Source organism: Leptodactylus fuscus, chromosome 3, assembly GCF_031893055.1.
Source record: "Leptodactylus fuscus isolate aLepFus1 chromosome 3, aLepFus1.hap2, whole genome shotgun sequence".
In the NCBI taxonomy this organism is placed as follows: Eukaryota; Metazoa; Chordata; class Amphibia; order Anura; family Leptodactylidae; genus Leptodactylus; species Leptodactylus fuscus.
The window spans coordinates 171387413-171407637 of NC_134267.1; the positions used below are offsets into that span (position 1 = coordinate 171387413).

Below are 20225 nucleotides of genomic sequence, written 5' to 3' on the forward strand. Positions count from 1 at the left end.
AAACCAGCCATACACACTAGATACTATTAGGATGTGCTGACTATTGTCTATGGGGTTGTACTGACTCATGCTCAATGGCAGATGTCAAGCGATAGAAGGATCATACATGTTCATTTCAACATGCCTGATCCTTTGTTCCTGTGATATATGTAGGCCAAGAGAACAAGCAAATCTTCTAACCAAGTGTGCAAGGTTTCTGACTAGTTTTACACTTACTCTTGATAAATTGGAATTTTCTGATACTAGAGATTTAAGGCTCCAATTAGGGTTGAGCCGATCTTGAGATTTCAGGATCGTTTTTAAAATCCGATTTCCGATCATTTTCCATTCAAACCCGATCCCGATCCCAATGCAAGTCAATGGGATTTTTTTAATAATTGAAGATCGAATTTTAAAAACGATCCTATTCACTACACAGCATGGAGTCTAAAAATTTAACGCTTTAATTGTTAGACTCCACGCTGTGTGATGATTAAAAAAAATCTTCTGGATACTTAGTCCCCCCTGGTGTCCACTTACCTGCACAGATCCGCTGCCGCTGGTCCAATCCCCGCTGTTCTCTGTCCTGTTCTCTCCTCGCTGCCCCCACCTCCCAGGTTAGTGTTACAGACCTAGGAAGAAGGCAGGGCTTGTGGCTTAGGAGAGTGTGGGCGGGTACAGGATGGGGGAAATGTGAGTGCATCAATCACGTCTCCCCTCCCAGTACCCGCCCACACTCTCCTAAGCCACAAGCCCCGCCTTCTTCCTAGGTCTGTAACACTAACCTGGGAGGCAGGGGCAGCGAGGCGAGAAGAGGAGCGAGAACAGCGGGGACCGGACCAGCGATCTGTGCAGGTAAGTGTTAACCACTAGAAATGTTAGCTAGTCTCCCATTAGATTGAATGGATGCAGCCGGTGCGCAGGGGGTTAAGCGGCCGGACGCCGACACAGGCTGTGAGCCGGCTGTATCCATTCATTCCTATGGGACCTAGCTAACATTGGCTACTTGGCCAGTAGCAAAGCATTGTGGGAAATAACCTCCGACCTCAATCCTGCCTAAAAAGATCGGGATCGGAATTCTGATCGCGATCGTGAAATTTACTCGCTCACCGATCGGAATCCGATCTTTTCCAATCCCGATCACGATCACTCAACCCTAGTTCCAATGTCTTTTAAAAGCTGGCCATACGTACTAGATATATTTCAGAATTGTATTTTGACAAATTATGTCCATTTAAAAAGAACTTTATATCACCTACTTTGTTGTATCCTTTCATAGACACCACTTCACTGATTCCAGCACAGATGGAATTTTTTCTCTAGCCTGCACTGTTTACTGCACAACCAATGCCGATAATTTTGGTGCTCCATATACCAGTTATCTATTGCAAAGTTGGTGGTATCAGGCAGGAGCAGGTAAGGCTGTGTGATTCTGAGCTCCAACCACAAGAAATAGTGTAAGAGCTCAGAATTATTGCCCCCTGCCTGCCACTCCCTAACACCATCCACTTGATAGTGGAAAGCTTAACTACCATATCAGGCACCAAAACTAACTGCACTGATTGCTCAGGAACAATGGATCTAGAGTAAAAATTCCTCTGTGCTGGAATCAGTGGAGCGATGCTTATTAATGGATGCAAAAAACTGGAGTTGGTGAAGGTGCTGAAAGGTCCACTTTAATATACATGGAGTCCTTGGGCCCCTTCACACGTGTAAACGTTCTGAATCAGCAGCGTTTAAAAAAGGTTCCATTGCTTTCTATGGGAGCCGGCATACGCGTGCTCCCCATAGAAATGAATGGGAAAAAGCAGCCCGTTCATTTCTATGGGGAGCGCGTTTTAAACGCTGCTGATTCGGAACGTTTACACGTTCAAAATCAGCCAGCGTATCCTCCGTGTGAAGGGAACCTAACTCTCACCTGACAGCAGATGTCAGAAGAGATAAGGATTGGGGGTTGGATTTTAAATGTTTGATCCTTTCTTCTTATCTCCTCAAAAATTAACAAGGAGAGGAGAGATAGCTGTAAGCCAAATAAGTGTGCAGCCAGCTGACAGCTATCATGTGTATAACAGCAGTGTAGAAGAAAGCTGGCAATGCATCTTACTGAACTTCCCTATAAACAAGCCCATTCAGCTTAGGCTGGCCTGGATGTTTATTTCAATGAGGAGTGGTGGATAAGCTATTGCCAGACAACTCTGCCAAGAGCTTAGAGTCGGTTCACATTAGCGTTTGGATTCCGTCCGGAAGGAGTCCGCACAGACCCCCACAACTGCAAACGCTGTGCAGTTAAAGCACACGGACCCCATAGACTATAATGGGGTCTGTGTGCTTGCCGTGCACTGCCCGCACGAATCTTGAGACGAGATACCACTTTCCATACCACTTCCCATACAAGTTGTAAAAGTATTTGAAACAATTGCTAAATGTGGCACAAGGCATGTTAGACAGCTTTTTTTGGCCAAATTATAGAAGAATTCTGACACATTTTGCTTAGTAAACATCTTGGTTTATGTTCTACTTAATTTAATAAATGTCCACCAGCAGACTAATCCTGGATTTAGCTATGGCAATAAGTTTTCTAAATGTTAATACAGACAATGTTCTAACCAATGTATATGTGATATAGTAGCCATTATTATATATTATAATCACAACATCTTGACTGTCGGTGATAACTGGAAACTTTAAGCCTATATACTGATACACTATAGGACATGGGATATCTTTTTGTCCTTATAGTTCACAAGCTACCTCACACACAAATCAAATGGAAAGCCCAAGATCCATATTTAGCATCTCTGGACAATAACCTTCATCTTCTCTCATTCTTTACTCACACATAGATTACTCTCCCTTTTTTTAATGGTTGTGATGGTAGTGTCACCATTGACATGACCAGAGAGTCCTGTGTATCACTGTGTAAAGTTTAGATCTGTATGTGATTTTTGGGTAACGTGTCCAGAAATATAACAGAAAAGGTGGATGAACAATCCACAGACATTCCCTCATCACTCTAGGTTTATTCTTTCCCTTCATTGATCATTCGTACATGCCGCCAACCATGCGTGTAAACTCATATACACATGGTCTAAAAGATGCGGTGTGGGGAACACCGTATGACAGACAATTAGCGTGCCGATGGAAATCTCCTGTCACTCTGATTATATTGTACTGCTTAAGATACCGATGATTCTACTTCTTATTATCTGATATTATCAGCATCGTCTTTTCTATGTAGTCTAGAGAAGAAGACATTAATATCTTATAAGTCCTCCCAGAAGTAAGAAGTAGAATAATCAACATCATAACTCAGTATGATAATGCTGACGTGCCGCTCCTGTGTATGCCCAGTGCTCCCATCTGCACCAGCTTGTGCTTAGGGGCTATACTAGACAGGGTATTGCCTGCAGATGGGAAGCAGTTGTTTGTTTTTTACATCTGTATTTCAAGGATGCAAAAAGATCAAACTACGGACTTATTCAGTGAGTGCACTTCGATAACACTTAGTTAATAACTGGGTAGGGGAGAGGTGTTTGTGGGCAGCAATGAGGTCAATGTGCATCCTACTAAACTAGTTTTTGCCAGAATGCGTGGTTGTGTTCATATGTGCGCTCCTATAATATGTATATCCAGTGGTTTGCTCATTTGTATCTTCAGGATTCAACTAAAGCTAAACATCTAAAAATCCTTGTCAGGATAATTGTAGTTGTTCCTGAAGAGATCCAGAAGAAGTCGTCATTGAGTATCCCCCTGACGCAGCGGTCCTCCAGCATTTAGGAATACTAATGCAATCATTTGTCATCCTTTCAGCCAAAAGATTAATGTGTAAGCATTTGGGTGGATGACACAAGTTATCAGTTTCAATTTGTCCCCTTCAGCGCACATGCACAAAAAAGGATTGGAATGCTGCTCATCTCTTGGCGTTTTCTCGCTTGCGAGTTCTGTCTGACAGCAGAGAGCCTGGGTTGTTATGGATTATGTGATATAAAGCAACTCCAGCAGCCCAACACCAACCCACATACTGCACAAATGAGAAGCTGCTGCTTTAACCAAATCAATTCTCATCATTCTGCTTAGATTTACTCCCATCTACATACACTTGAGGTCTTCATAATTCTAGAAATCGGTGACAGGGAGATGTTAATGGATTCCAGCTGGAATATTTTCCTACGGAAATACTGGGACTGCAATTGTATGTGATGAGTGGCAGGGAGACTTTAATCGAAGGGTGGTAAATTCCCAAGCTGTTTGATCAGGCTGAGGAGCCAATGAAGGAACATGTCCTAAAAGTTCAATACTGAAGTATTAAGGTGCCCAGGACAGCTGGCGCCTGCGATTTGCTCAGCTTTGCTTCAGAATGTTTTGGCTGTTATACACTGAGCTCACAAGACAATATACAGTACATTCCAGGTCTGGGTATTACTAATGCTGCAATGCAGTAAGGGCCCCTTCACACGGCGTATACGCTCACTGCTTTGGAGCGTGTAAACGTTCCGTAGCAGCGGCGTCTAAAGCACTTCCCATTGTTTTCTATGGGACCCGGCAGACGCGCGCTCCCCATAGAAATGAATGGAAAAAGCAGCCCATTCATTTCTATGGCAAGCGCGCGTATGCCGGCTCCCATAGAAAACAATGCGATCTGCTTTTAGACGCCGCTGCTACGGAACGTTTACACGCTCCAAAGCAGTGAGTGTATACGCCGTGTGAAGGGGCCCTAAGGGATTCCTGAACAAAGTAACAACACAGACTGAATCATGTATGTTGTCGCAGTTTTGTCACAAGACACAATGGTGCGATATATCCTACTTACAGTAAATATGGCAAACACATACAGTTTTTTGTATCTAACGTATCTACATCAAACTTACACTCTTTGCTGCGGCAGGTCAAATTTTTGCCCATCTTTCCTGAACTATAGATTGTCAATGTTCCTATCCAGTCAATGTATGGGTTTTTCTCTACACTATTGCATAGATTCACTAATATTTAGACAATCTGAAAATGTGCCAGACTTATCAGTGTCTGATGCTGGATGATATATCTGGTATATGTTTAGATTGTCTAATATATATATGTATATATATATATATATATATACATATATATATATATATATATATATACATATATATATATGTACCACTTATTAGTTGGTTTGTGAGGCAGAACTTTACGCCATCTGCGTAGACTTTGGGAGCATTTTGTCACATGTCCCTTTTCTGTGAAGGCACACTCACATGTCTGTTGGCCAAAGTCTAGTTACAACTGCACTATTAAATATGTTTCTATATTCTCGGAGTGAGGACTAGAAGTCACTTAGAGGGTGCTACAGTTTCATTAGATAAATGAAATTCTTTGCGTGGTGACAAGTTGTACAATTTTGCAGTATACTGTCTCTATCTATTTCTCAAGGTGTACAAAATCTCAGCTCATTCAATACAAAGCTTCATTGTTTAGGTTGTACAAGTAGCTCAAATGCATAAAAAAAATGAATTATTTCTCCAGTGATGCAGATTTTAAAAATGCACCGTATGTAAATTTCTGATGCAGAAATAAGCAAGGATTTCTTGCAGATTTTCCATGTTGAATTGAAAGATGAAAAAAAATCAGCAACCGAATTTAGACAATCATATTCACCTGCCAATTTCCTGCTGCCTTGCCTCCAGACATGACACATTGACATATGACCACTACAATCAATCACAAGCTGTAAGCACTCACATGAGTCATCATACCAAAGCTGGAGACTGGGAAACACCATGGGAGGCCATAGAAGCATCACCACAATGGCACCAGTGAAATGGTTAGTATACTATACTGGGGAAATCTGCAACAAATATAACAAGATATGGTATGGATTTGCTTCTGCAGATATTCATGTAGGTTTTGGAGGATTTGCTGCAGAAATTTTTTGAAGACATAGTCTTACAGTTACGGTTTAGTTACATATTTTAGTTGGGACCCCCTACTATAAAGCCTAACCTTTGTTGGTCCATTGCGGCCATATCAAGGCACCCCTGCACATACAGTTCATAGTTTTTGGAAGTGCTGACTATTTTGTGTGTCAGTTCCAGGAATAACATTAGAATAGTGCCACCTGCTGATTCTCTATATAACCTTTACAGTGTCCACAGCAATGCCCCAAGATGGACACACATGCTCAGTCTTGCTTCTTTCTCTGCTCCACCAAGTATACTAGAGACAAACTTCAGTATCTGGCTCAACGTGTCTTCTTGTCATAAAAGACAATTTAGGTTGGGGCCCCTAGTGGCGGAAACACCGAGGGAAAAAAAAGCAGTGTTTTACAGTCACTGTGTAGTGGATGAGATTCTAGGAAATTCCTTCACCACAGCATGGTAAAATACGCACAGCAGACACTCTGATTTCCAAAACTGTTGTGGTTTTGGAAATCGTAGTCAGGGCCGCCGATAGGGCAGTACTACTGGTACTGGCGTCAGGGGCCCGGCCAAATTGAAAAATGGGGGGGGCCCGGTTTTGGCCCGCCACCGTGTGCCGGCCCCCTGGCGCCCGTAGCAGTCATTGTGTATGTCCTATTTCAACTCAGATCTGCATCCAGAGGACGCAGATCTGAGTTGAAGACATACGCGGCTGAAGCAAGGAGCTGACACAGGTCAGCTTCTCGCTTCGCCGCTGCGCGCCTCTCTCCCTGACACAGGTCAGCTCCTTGCTTCGCCGCTGCACGCCTCTCTCGCTGTCACATATGTGGCTGAAGCGAGGAGCTGACCTGTGTCAGCTCCTCGCTTCGCCGCCTCCGCTACCGGCTTGTAGACGCGATGTGATGACGTCACATCGCGTCTATAACTGTGCGCCAGTGAGAGAGGCGCGCAGAGAGCTACGAGGGAACGAAGGAGAAGGTAAGTCAGTCAGTGTAATGTGGAACGTGAAACTGGGGGCAGAGAGAGGACGACATGACACTGGGGGCAGAGATGGAGAGGACATGAATATGGGGGCAGAGATGGAGAGGACGACATGACAATGGGGGCAGAGATGGAGGGGACATGAATATGGGGGCTGAGATGGAGAGGACGACATGACAATGGGGGCAGAGATGGAGGGGACATGAATATGGGGGCAGAGATGGAGAGGACGGCATGACAATGGGGGCAGAGATGGAGGGACATGAATATGGGGGCAGAGATGGAGGGGACATGAATATGAGGGCAGAGATGAAGGGGACATGACACTGGGGGCAGAGATGGAGAGGACATGAATATGGGGGCAGAGATGGAGAGGACGGCATGACAATGGGGTCAGAGATGGAGGGACATGAATATGGGGGCAGAGATGGAGGGGACATGAATATGAGGGCAGAGATGGAGGGGACATGAATATGGGGGCAGAGATGGAGAGGACGACATGACAATGGGGGCAGAGATGGAGGGGACATGAATATGGGGGCAGAGATGGAGAGGATGACATGACAATGGGGGCAGAGATGGAGGGACATGAATATGGGGCAGAGATGGAGGGGACATGAATATGGGGGCAGAGATGGAGGGGACATGAATATGGGGGCAGAGATGGAGGGGACATGAATATGGGGACAGAGATGGAGGGGACATGAATATGGGGGCAGAGATGGAGGGGACATGAATATGGGGACAGAGATGGAGGGGACATGAATATGGGGGCAGAGATGGAGGGCATGAATCTTGGGGTAGAGATGGAGGGGACATGAAACTGGGGGCAGAGATGGAGGGGGGGGGACATGAAACTGGGGGCAGAAATGGATGGGCGGACATGAATCTGGGGGCAGAGATTGGGTGGGAGACATGAAACTGGGTGCAGATGAAGGGTGTATATGAAGCTGGGGGAGAGATAGAGGGGGGACATATAATGTACGGGTGACTGTAGGAGGATTATACTGTGTGCGGGCACATGAAAAATTAATGAGAATGGGTGGAGTCAACATAACGGTGGGTGGGGCTAAATTTGCTGCGGCGCGCCGCACATTTTGTTCCTCTTTTGGTTCTTCAAAAGTTGGGAGGTATGGGTACAGGGGGCAGTGGAAAGATGTTAGAAGGTGGACGGGGGGGGGAGGGGGGGAGGGAAGGGGGATTGTTGGGGCATCGGGTGTGCGGCACTGCGGAGAGGGAACTGGGGCAATAATATATAATATATAAGTTTTTAGCTGGAGAACTACAAAGCACACAATACCTCCAAAGGTATGTGTGCTTTGTATTAATAATGATGTAGGCTATGTTACTAGCATAGCAGCCTGTTTGGGGGTGGGACTTTCACTTTAAGGGTGCATGCACACTGAGTAACGCCGGGCGTGTATGAGAGCCGTACACGCCGGCATTACGGCAGACTGCCGAACACTTCCCATTCACTTCAATGGGAGCGCTCGTAAACGCCGCTGTTACGAGCACTCCCATTGAAGTGAATGGGAAGTGTTCAGCAGTCTGCTGTAATGCCGGCGTGTATGGCTCTCATACACGCCCGGCGTTACTCAGTGTGCATGCACCCTAAGGGAGTATTCACATTGCGTTTTTGGCCTCCCTTGCCGGGATACGTTGGTAACCAGTCACAATCAGTTCCCCACTTATCCCTGCACGGAGAACTGCAGGCCCCCCTTTTTTTTATGCTTAAACGGGTTTTATTAAAGATTTTTCAATATAATGCAAAACGGACAACAAAAATGAAGTCTAGCAACAATGAAGAAGCATATAAATCCGCGGGCTGGGAGGCCAAAAAAGACCCCCCTCCGCACAAACCAAATATAGCCCAACAAAAAAAGAAAAAAGGGAACAGGAATAGATAAGAAACAAACAAACAAACACAAGACGAAGACTAAAAGAACCACAACGAAAGCAAAAGAAGGAAAGAAGAAAAGGAGAAGAAAACAGATGGCCATGTCACACTCATGCGAAGGCAGTAGAGAAGGCAGACGATTCCTGGAACATAACCCAAGGACGCCAACGAAGTTCAAACTTGGAATAGTCAGGGGAATCTTCCGCCACCAAGGTCTCCATCCGCTGAATAAGAAGGAACTCCTGGAGGAACTCAATCAAGGAGGGAGGGGTAGGGCTGCGCCAGTGTCTTGGGATGACGGTCCTGGCGGCCACAAGAAAGTGCCCCAGGAGGTCCTTCTTAATCTCCAACAGCTTACCAGGGATAACCGACAGAAGTGCCAGCTGAGGAGAGACAGTCACCGAGCGCCCACTGACCCTGGAATACAAAGAAAATACCACATCCCAAAAGGGGCGCAGAACGTCACAGTCCCACCATATGTGCAACATAGTACCCCTAGCGGAGCCACAGCGCCAACATAAGTCCGGAACAGCGGGAAAAATCCTATGGAGAAGTACTGGACACCTATACCACCGGGACAGAATCTTATAATTCCTCTCCTGAGCGCTACACGGGAGGGCCAGCTTGTGAGAAAGCAAAAAGGACCGGTCCCAATCCGCAGATGACAAACCCACAGGAAGGTCGGCGTTCCAAGCGGCGACGTAGGGAGGGAGTTCCGCAGTGACATCCGAGAGGAGAACATCATACAGTAGCGAAAGGGCACGAGGGGGGGGGGGGGTCTGACGCCCAATATAGGATTCTAGGGCTAATGGAGGAGAAGAGAGGCGAGGAGTAAGCGAAAACTGCTTCAGAAAGGACTGGAGTTGAGCGTACTCCAACCACGAGAGGCGCAGGTCAGGATAAGAACTACACAGCTGGGCGAAAGGAAGGAGCGGAGAATCACCCGCCACCTCCTGGAGACAAGTATAATCCACTCGGTCCCAGCAGAGGAACCGGTCAACCGAGCAACCAGGAGGGAACATAGGGTTGTCGAAGAGGGGAGTTAAGGGGCCCGGAACACGGGCCAAGCGGCCAGAAGAACATACCAGATCCCATACTTTCAGAAAATGCGAAGGGAGAACGTAGAGGCCGGGGGATTTAGGACGAAAGTGCGGGGGGATCCACGGCCAAGAGGATAGCGAAGACGAGATCAGATCGAATTCGATGGAAACCCACTGCTTATCATGGCGACGGAACTGCCAATCGAACAGACGAAGCAAAACCGAGGCACGGTAGTAAAGGCGCACATCCGGGAGATATTTACGCCGGACAAGAGTACTGAACCCAAGTCTGCTCCGAGAGGAACCCCACACAAACTTCCCAAACAATGACTGCACCCTGGCTAAGAAAACGCGTGGGAGAGGGATGGGCAAGGCCTGGAATAGGTACAGGAACCGAGGGAGGACATCCATCTTAAGGGCATGAATGCGGCTAAACCAAGAGGGGAGACGAGCTCCATAAGAACGTAGATCAGAGGTAATAGTATCCAAAAGCGGGAGATAATTAAGTTGGAACAGGGAAGCAGGATCAGGAGAAATGCGGATCCCCAAGTATTTGAAGGAGGAGGATTGCCACCGAAACGGGAAAGACCGAGTCAGGAACTCAGCCTCAGAAGGGGGAAGTGAGACATTAAGAGCCTCACTCTTAGATAAATTGACCTTAAAATTGCTAAGGGCACCAAAGCGGGAGAATTCGCGTAAGACAGCCGGAAACGAAACCCGTGGTTCAGAGACATACAGCAGAAGATCGTCCGCATATAGCGCCGCCTTAACCATACGGGATCCCAACTGTATACCGTGGACATCGGGGCAACGACGCAACGCCACCGCCAGATGCTCCATCACCAGAGCAAAGGCGAGAGGGGGCAACCTTGGCGGGTACCGTTGCGGACCGGAAAGAAATCCGAGATCACTCCGTTCACCCGGACCCGCGCCGATGCATTCCCATAGAGAGCCAAAATCTTGCCCAGGAAACCGGAGCCAACCCTGATCTGTGCAAGGGTCTCCCGAAGAAAACCCCAATGAATGCGATCGAACGCCTTCTCGGCATCGATCGAGAGCAAACAAAGAGGAACCTTAGAGGAGCGGGCTATAGAGATGGCCAGAACAGTTTTGCAAACGTTATCACGCGCTTCCCGACACGGAATGAAGCCGACCTGATCACTATGAACCAAAGCGGGCATGAAGGAAGAGAGGCGATTCGCCAACAATTTCGCATATAATTTCACATCAATATTGATTAAGGAAATAGGCCGTTAACTCCCCGGGCATACAGGATCCTTACCAGGCTTAGGAAGCACAGTGATCAGAGCAGACAAGGATTGCGCAGAGAACGGAGACGAATCCCCCACACTATTAAACACCTGCGTCAGATCCGGGGAAAGGAGGGAACTGAAACATTTATAAAAGCGAGCAGAGAACCCATCCGGTCCCGGCGCTTTACCCGCAGGAGTAGACTGGATTACCGCGGCGACTTCCTCTAACGTAAATGGCGACTCAAGGGTTCCGCGTCAAAGCAAGACAGAGAGGGAAGAGCAGTGTCGGCTACATACTGTCGGATCTTGTCTCTAAGCACCGACGGGTCCAGATCCGCGTAATGACCGTGAATATCGTACAAGTTTGAATAAAACGAGCGGAACTCCGCAGCAATGTCAGTGGGATTATGAACAAGACCACCCGACCCAGTACGCAGGCGCGGAACATACGCAGGGGAATCTCGCGGATGAAGACGACGAGCCAGCGAACGACCACATTTATCAGCAAACTCATAGTAATGTTTCTTAACGCGGTTCCTAAAGCGCAGATATTTCCCGTCCAAGAGGGCGCGAAGTTCCTCCCTCGCATTAAGAAGCTCCGTAAAGGTTGAACGGGAGCCGGACTGTTTGTGAGACAGCTCAAGGTCATGAATACGGTCTAAAAGGGCGGTAACCCCAACGGCTCGCTCTCTCTTAAGATGAGCGCCGTGTTGAATAAGAACCCCCCTCACCACGCACTTCATAGCCTCCCACTGCATAGGGAGAGAAGTAGGATCAAGAGCATGATCGAGCCAAAAATTCCGAATGGTCTCCCCGACAGCCTCCTTACAAGGGATGTCTTTCAAAAGGCCCTCATTCAAGCGCCAGTTAAAGGGGCGCCGTGACAGGCCAGGAATGTCCAGGGACAAATGGACAAGAGCATGGTCCGACCAAAGGACCGAGTCAATACGAACTACCGGGGACCATGAAAGGGCATGATGGCTAGTCAGGAAAAAGTCAATGCGACTATGCGAGTTATGAGCCGGGGAGAAATAGGTATAATCTCGACCCTGAGGGTTTAGAACGCGCCAAACATCAACCAATTGGGAGTTATGAAGGGCTGACAACAAGCGGCGCAATTGCGAGGGAGCGTGGGAGGGGCGCGGGGGGGAGGAGTCAACCTGAGGGTCCAGGACAAAGTTAAAATCACCACCCAAAACCACGACCCCCTCACTAAAGTCTGCCAATCTGCGGATAAGGGACCTACAATACGCCAACTGACCCTGATTCGGGAGGTAGCAGCCAGCCACGGTGAGAATCGTACCACCGGTGCGCAATTTCAAGAAGAGGAACCTACCCTCGGGGTCGATACAGGTGTCCAGAACCTCATGCTGTAGAGAACGGTGGATAGCAATCGAGACTCCCTTGGACTTAGCAACTGGGTTGACACTGTGGAACCACTTAGGGAAGTGACGGCTGCGGATATCCGGGACGTGGTCCTTCTTAAAATGGGTTTCCTGCAAAACAAGGACATGTGAGCGCTGTTTATGCAACTGATACAAAATCTGATTACGCTTTTGGGGGACATTAAGACCCCTAGCATTGAGGGTACAAAAGTTAATAGAGGACATGGCCAAGGAAAAAAAGAAGAAGAGGAAAAAGAAGAACGAGACAACTAAGGGACAAACGAAGAACAATCAAGGGGAACCAATGAGAAAAGAAAAGGGAGAAGAAAAACAAACGGAAAAGAGACACCAAAGACGAGAAAAAAAGAGAGACAAACAAGACCAACTAAGTGGGGTGGAGGGAAGAACTCCACACAAAAAAAAGTGGGGAAACGGCAAAGAAAAGAGTTGCCAAAGACCACGCAAACAGAAAGCGTGGAGACCCCGGTGGGAAACGGGCTTTTCCAAACAAAGAAGCCGGCACCCCGCCCCAGGGCCCCAGGCGAAAACACCAAAATCATGAATAAACTGACACAGAATAAAACGCTGACCAACAAATTAGAACATCAGGGGTCCGAACAACGCCACCTAGGGCGTCTACGTCCAAACAGAAGGAATAAGGAGGGCAGACCCAACAAAAGTACTATGCCGTGGAAAGGATGGGAACCCCCCCAAAGAAAAAGGGGAAAAGACATAAGTCAAACACGTCCCGAAACCCTCCCACAAATGTCCCAAAAAATAGACAGAGAGTCCACTTCAAAAGAACAGGAACGACAGCAGCCACTACAGCAATCAGGTGGAAGCGCCAGAAGCAGCCAGAGACAGGTCCGCCCCCTCCGGGGAGCGGGTCTTACGACGCCTTCTAGAGCGCCGTTGAGGACGAGCAGGAGGGGCCGACAGAAGATCACCAGGGAACGGAGGCCAGGAGAGGGCAGGAACCGATGGCAGACCCAAGGCAGAAGCAAAATTGTAAAGTTCATCCGGATGGGACATGGAGATAACACGACCACCATGACGGACCTGCAGGCGGAAAGGGAAGCCCCATGTATACGGGACCTGATGCTGGTTGAGCACTTCCAAGAGGGGTTTCAGAGCCCTCCGTTTAGCAAGGGTGAGGCGAGACAAATCCGGCAGCAGCTGCAACTCAGTGTCCTGAAACAAAACCTTCGGGGCTTCCCGGACTTTGCGCATAATCACCTCCTTCAGCTGATAGCGGTGAACCCTGCAAATGATATCTCGAGGCCTATTATCACCAGGAGAGCGCGCACCCAGGGAGCGGTGCGCGCGGTCAAGTTCAATGGGCGAATCCAAGGGGGCCCCCAGAATGGAATTGAAGATGGTGCGCAAGGTAGCATCCAAATGTTGTGACTCAACGGATTCAGGAAGGCCCCGCACTCTAATGTTATTACGCCGATTGCGATTCTCCAGGTCATCCAACATATCAGACAGAAACCGCAGCTGCCGAGTGTGGGAAGCAAAGGTAGCCTCATGGGAGGAAAGCTGAGTCTCGTGAGAGGCAGAGGCCGCCTCAAGGGAATCCACCTTGGTTTCGAGTTGTTGTACAGAGGAACGGACAGCGGAGAGTTCCGATTTGTAAGACTGCTCAAGTCGCACCACATAATCCTCCATATCAGACTTTGTGGGGACTGCCGCCAAGTGGGCGCTAAGGCGGCGCAACTCCACAAGAGTATCAGCAATGGAGACAGGGGGAGCACCAGAGCCAGAAGAGTCATTAGCAATACAAAAATGAGGCCCACAATCCACAGGAGCTGAAGGTAATCCAGGAGGGACCGGCAGGGAAGCAGACACCACTGGACAGCCCTGGGGAGACCGAGAGGGAGCAATAGGGAGGGAGCCAGAACCCCTGGGAGCAGCAGACAAGGGGGATAGGCCACAGACCTCAGGCTGGTCACAGTCCGGGGCCAGTTGACTCAGGGGCACTGTCCTAGGAGCCATGGGCACTTCAGAGGGGCCCGGAGAGGATGCAAGGGCCGGCTGTGAGGAGGAAGACCCAGAGTGGAGCCAGGCAGACCCGTCCTCACCCCAGGCAAGGGCCGTGGGGGCAGCAGCCAAAGGTTCCAGAGCAGGGGACATCAGAGGGGCAGCAGGAGAAGGCGGTAGAGATGGCCAGGAGCTGTCTGGACCAAGTGCAGGCAGAAGGGAGGGCAGAGGAGAGTCCTGGCCTACCTGACCATCGGCACCCACACCAGGAGAGAGTAGCGTAGGACTGCAGGGGAGCTGCGTTGGTGGACGGGAGCCACAGGACGGGAGAGCATCCAGGCCATCACTGGGGACCGGAGAGGAGCCACCCACATCTTCGGAGACAGCCGGGGAGAGAGTCGGCGATGCAGCAGGCCGGCCGCGTGGAGCGGCCGCAGTCGCGGGCGCCATCTTGGATCCGGCTGGCGAGGAGACCTCTTCACTGCGCGGCACCCGAAGGAAGCGGGCGATGGATGAAGGTCCCGGAGGGGTAGAAGAGGATCGCTGGGAAGGCCTACGGTTCTTCCCCATCATCAGGTAAGGTAAAGCTGTGCCGGTCAGCGAGAAAGCAGCTTTTCACCCAGGGCCAGAGACGGAGCAGAGGCAACGAGCGTCCTCACTCCTCCATGGCCAAGCCACGCACCCCCCTTTTTTTTAATGGCCAGTTCTTCGTGCAGGGATAAGTTGACAGCTGATTCTGACTGGTTACCAACGTATCCCGGCAAGGGAGGCCAAAAACGCAATGTGAATAAGCCCTGAGGATTTATTAGGAGGGTCTTATAGATGGTGTTGGCTCTCTATAGGCGCTGTCACACGTAGCAGATTATACCTGCAAATAGAATCTGATGAAGCCTTGTAAAGCTGCTAAATAAAGGGAAATGTAATACATAATGGGTATGTCGCAAAATAAAGTAGTTTTAAAATGGCGGCAGCTGGGGGGGGGGGGCAGACACTTAGGCTGTATGGGGCCCCAAAATTCCTGATGGCGGCCCTGATCGTAGTATTTCAATTATACCTACTGAAACGCCGGCAGTTTTCCTATAGATAATAGTGAAGCAGAAAAGCACTGTGAAAAAAGGGCTGCACAATGATACATGTGAGGACTGGTTCACATCTGCGTTTGGTAATCTGTTCGGAATGGAATACCGAACTCATTGGCAAGTGGAGAGCTTATGAAAGCTCACAGACCCCATAGACTATAATGGGGTCCGTGTGCTTTCATAAGCTCTCCACTTGCCAATGCATTCCGTATTCCGTTTGGGGGGGGCTCCCCATGCAGACCCCTGAACGGATTACCATACCTCCCAACCGTCCCGATTTCCGTGGGACAGTCCCGATTTGGGTGACATGTCCCGCGGTCCCGGTTGGAGGGAGGTATGTCCCGATTTCAACTCAGATCTGCGTCCAGAGGACGCAGATCTGAGTTAAACACACATGCGGCTGAAGGAAGGAGCTGACACAGGTCAGCTTCTCGCTTCGCCGCTACCCGCGTCTCTCCCTGACACACGCGGCTGAAGCTGCTCGCGTGCTCGCTTCGCCGCTGTGTCTCTCTCTCGCTGACACATGCGGCTGAAGCGAGGAGCTGACCTGTGTCATGGAGGGACATGAATCTGAGGGCAGAGATGGGGGACATGAATCTGGGGGCAGAGATGGGGGACATGAATCTGGGGGCAGAGATGGAGAGGACATGAATCTGGGGGCAGAGATGGAGGGACATGAATCTGGGGGCAGAGATGGAGGGACATGAATCTGGGGGCAGAGATGTGGGACATGAATCTGGGGGCAGAGATGTGGGACATGAATCTGGGGGCAGAGATGTGGGGACATGAATCTGGGGGCAGAGATGGAGAGGACATGAATCTGGGGGCAGAGATGGAGGGACATGAATCTGGGGGCAGAGATGGGGGACATGAATCTGGGGGCAGAGATGGAGGGACAGGAATCTGGGGGCAGAGATGTGGGACATGAATCTGGGGGCAGAGATGGAGAGGACATGAATCTGGGGGCAGAGATGGAGGGACATGAATCTGGGGGCAGAGATGGAGGGACATGAATCTGGGGGCAGAGATGGAGGGACATGAATCTGGGGGCAGAGATGGAGGGGACATGAATCTGGGGGCAGAGATGGAGGGACATGAATCTGGGGGCAGAGATGGAGGGACATGAATCTGGGGGCAGAGATGTGGGACATGAATTTGGGGGCAGAGATGGAGAGGACATGAATCTGGGGGCAGAGATGGAGTGGACATGAAACTGGGGGCACAGATGGGGGACATGAATCTGAGGGCAGAGATGGAGAGGACATGAATCTGGGGGCAGAGATGTGGGACATGAATCTGGGGGCAGAGATGGAGGGGACATGAATCTGGGGGCAGAGATGGAGGGACATGAATCTGGGGGCAGAGATGGAAGAGGGACATGAAACTGGGGGCAGATGAAGGGTGTATATGAAACTGGGGGAGAGATAGAGGGGGGACATATAATTTACGGGTGACTGTAGGAGGATTATACTGTGTGCGGGCACATGAAAAATTAACAAGTGGGCGGAGTCAACACAAAAGTGTGTGTGGCTAAATTTGCCGCGGCGCGCGTAGCGCGCCGCACATTTTGTCCCTCTTTCGGTTCTTCAAAAGTTGGGAGGTATGGATTACTGAACGCAGATGTGAACTAGGCCTAAGAGAGAAGAAGAAACTTCAAGCCCCTGCATCATGGATTTCTGGGTAGCTTTAGTACAGTTATTATAATTTATAGTATTTTTATGTCTGTGCTGAAATGTACTGCAGTTTTCCTATTCCCCAAAATGTCTACGTTAACAAGCTTCTTGTGCAGATCTGAAAAACTATCATAGTCCACAAGAGACCATTGTGAATGTATTCTTTGTATACTGCTATACTGTACCAGTTATATAAATAATAGATTATAATTAAATATGTAAAGCTGAAAACAATCCCCATACAGCTATCTCTGTTTATGAAGCCATAGTTCCCTTTGTTTGTCTTTACTTATCTGCTGTATATGCACCGCACTGTCCCTGCGTACCAGACCTCATCAATCATAGGTATTGCCTAGTAGTCATCCATCCAAACTCTTTCTACACATCAGAGATAACATAATACAGTCATTCTTCCAGATAGCAAAAGGTCAGTACAAATCTGTAAAAAGCAAGAGAAAGTTTATAAAGAAGGGCTGTTGTTTGTGATCCAGCGCCCAGCGTTATGTGGTGTGTTTGCATGCTGTCTGGCCCCTTGCTTGCTGCAGTATAGCAGAGTGGCAACATCTAGCTGAGCCACTTCATTAATATTTACTGACATCATTATCTGTAAATACTAATAAAGGGGTGGTACTGAACTTGATGCAAATTTTCCAAAAGTCTTAGGCTCGGGCCAAAGATCACCAATATTCATGAAAACAAATCTCTTAGGGTGCATTTGAAGTAGCTTGAGGCTTCCACTCACTGGGAGTATTACACTGTTGGGTCACTGTGGAGCACTATACAGTGGGGGAATCGGGGACCATATTATATTGTGGAGGGAAAATTGTGGGAGGGCTTTGGGGAATATCTTCTATTTTGTGGGGCCACTGTGGAGCATTATTCTGTGGTGGGGCTCAAGGAAGCATTTTTTACCATATGGTTAAGCTGTGGAGCATTATACTGTGTGGGTGAGCTCTTGGCAGAATTTTATACTATGTGGGGCCACTCTGGAGCATTATACTGTGTGGAGGCTCTGGAGGGCATTCAGTACTGGGTTTGAGGCCATTTATATCCCGTGGAGTGGCTGGGGAGCATTGTATAGTGTGTGGGATCATTGTGGAGCATTATACTTTGTGAGGAGCACTTGAGAATATTATATATGCTGTGTGGGGGGCCACCAGACAGGTAAGATACATTGGGAAAGAGGGGGCCCACAAATTCTTGATGGCAACCCTGATGGCAGCATGCACGAAGTGTTCCATGGCTTTGTCATTCTCCATACAGCACTGTACATGAACTGGCCATGGAGCTATTGGGGTATGCACAGTACTATAGGGGAGGACAATGCCTACCATCTCTGAAATGCCTCTACCTTGGAGCATTTGTATTTGTATATTGTATTATCTATGCTGCTATAACACACTGAATTCCCCATGGTGGGACTATTAAAGGATTATCTTATCATATCTTAAAATACTAAGCAATGTGCAGTTCTGTTTGCCAGGTAGTCAGAACATATACAAGATTTAAGTGATGGAGTTGTGACATAGGCTATTACAAGGAAGCTGTTGGGTGGACCCCAGAACAAATTTCTCTGGTGTGCCCTAGACATTTCAGTGTGACACTGGGCTTTGATAAAGCGAAAATTAACAAATATGTACCTCATTTTATAAACATAGTAACATGAAAAATAGAGGTACATTATTAAAACAGAGATACAATGTGAGACTGTAATGCGCAGACTCCTGGGACATGTCCTAAGTATCCCACATAGTGCCCAAACTGCAAACACCATAGCAAAGAGTAGGTAGCATATTTGGAATATGGATGGCTGACTCTTTCAATAGGATTATTCCATTACTGTGCAGTATCCACTCAGTGGAGTTGTCAATACAAAGTCAAAACTTTCAGGTTTAATTGCTGTTTACTACATCAGTGAATTTCCAAATGGTTATAACTGTAATATTGAAGTCAACACCAGACCTCGTGCCAGAAAAACTTCTTTTCTACACTATTTCTGTAACTCCCATAGAAGAAAACAGGTGTTACAAAAAAAGAGTATAACAATTATTGGGCACCTTAACCAGATTGAGACAGGTAATATAATGTCAAAAGCTGAGAAATATAGCACTTTTATATTTTTTTCTGTGTAGCCTCATGTAATCCTACCCCAATCAATACCCATGGATTTTATTTAACTAAATATTATCAATACATGTCCTTACTGGCTGTAAGATAACTGACTGTAGCAGGAGCTTCCCATCTGTGCCCTAGCTGCAGTAGGACAAAAAGATTGTTACGCTCCCCACCCCTGAGTAAGCATTACCCCCTCAGGTGGTCTCCAGACAAAGCAAATCAGCAAAAGATTCATCTAGTTGTTCTTTGCAGGACTTCTATAAGGCCAGGTTCACACCTATGTTGGTTCTCTGCTGGGGGATTCTGTTCCCCATACCGTTTTGAAATGTGGAGAGAAAAATCCTGCAAGCAACGCTTTTCTTTCCACATTTTTCGCCCTTTGCAGGCAGAAACCAGGCAGTAATCCAGCGGAGCCCATTATAGTCTATCTTCTTTTTTTAAGTGGATTAGGTTTCCGTTCGGGGGGTCCCCAAGAGACTGAATGAAGATAAGGAGAGGGAGAGCAGCCTAATAAGCAGAGAAGGAAACACAGATGGGAAATATGTGTATATTCTCCTTGTGTTTTTCCCACACTTCAAGATCATAAGCTGATTAAAAATAATTTATATTATTAACATTTGTATACTTTAATAAAAAAAATCACTAGAAGAAAAGATAGACAAATAGATACACAGATAGATAGTACATTTAAAAATTGACTATTTCCAGAGATATGACACTACACATTGGCTGGTATTTCCAAATATATCTAAAACAATAAAGCAGCCATTACTCTGTATTTTCACACTTAGCAAAGATTATATGAATTATGAGTGGGCAACCATTCAACTGCAAGAACTTGGATTTGCTACTCACATAGTGAGCCAACTTGGAGTACTCTATAAAACATGCAGGCATGTCTAATGGTGTTATGTCTATAAACTGAAAGCACTTTTCTGAAATTCAG

At 47.8% G+C, this 20225-nt stretch overlaps 1 protein-coding gene and 1 long non-coding RNA gene across 4 annotated transcripts in view; one reads left to right on the forward strand and one right to left on the reverse strand.

The window, feature by feature from the left end:
* Positions 1 to 20225, forward strand: part of LOC142197996 (uncharacterized) — a 215827-nt gene that overhangs the window by 194777 nt on the left and 825 nt on the right. The window lies entirely within an intron of this gene.
* KCNAB1 (potassium voltage-gated channel subfamily A regulatory beta subunit 1) overlaps positions 1 to 20225 on the reverse strand; it is a 266191-nt gene that overhangs the window by 45650 nt on the left and 200316 nt on the right. The gene's annotated exons all lie outside the window — the stretch shown is intronic.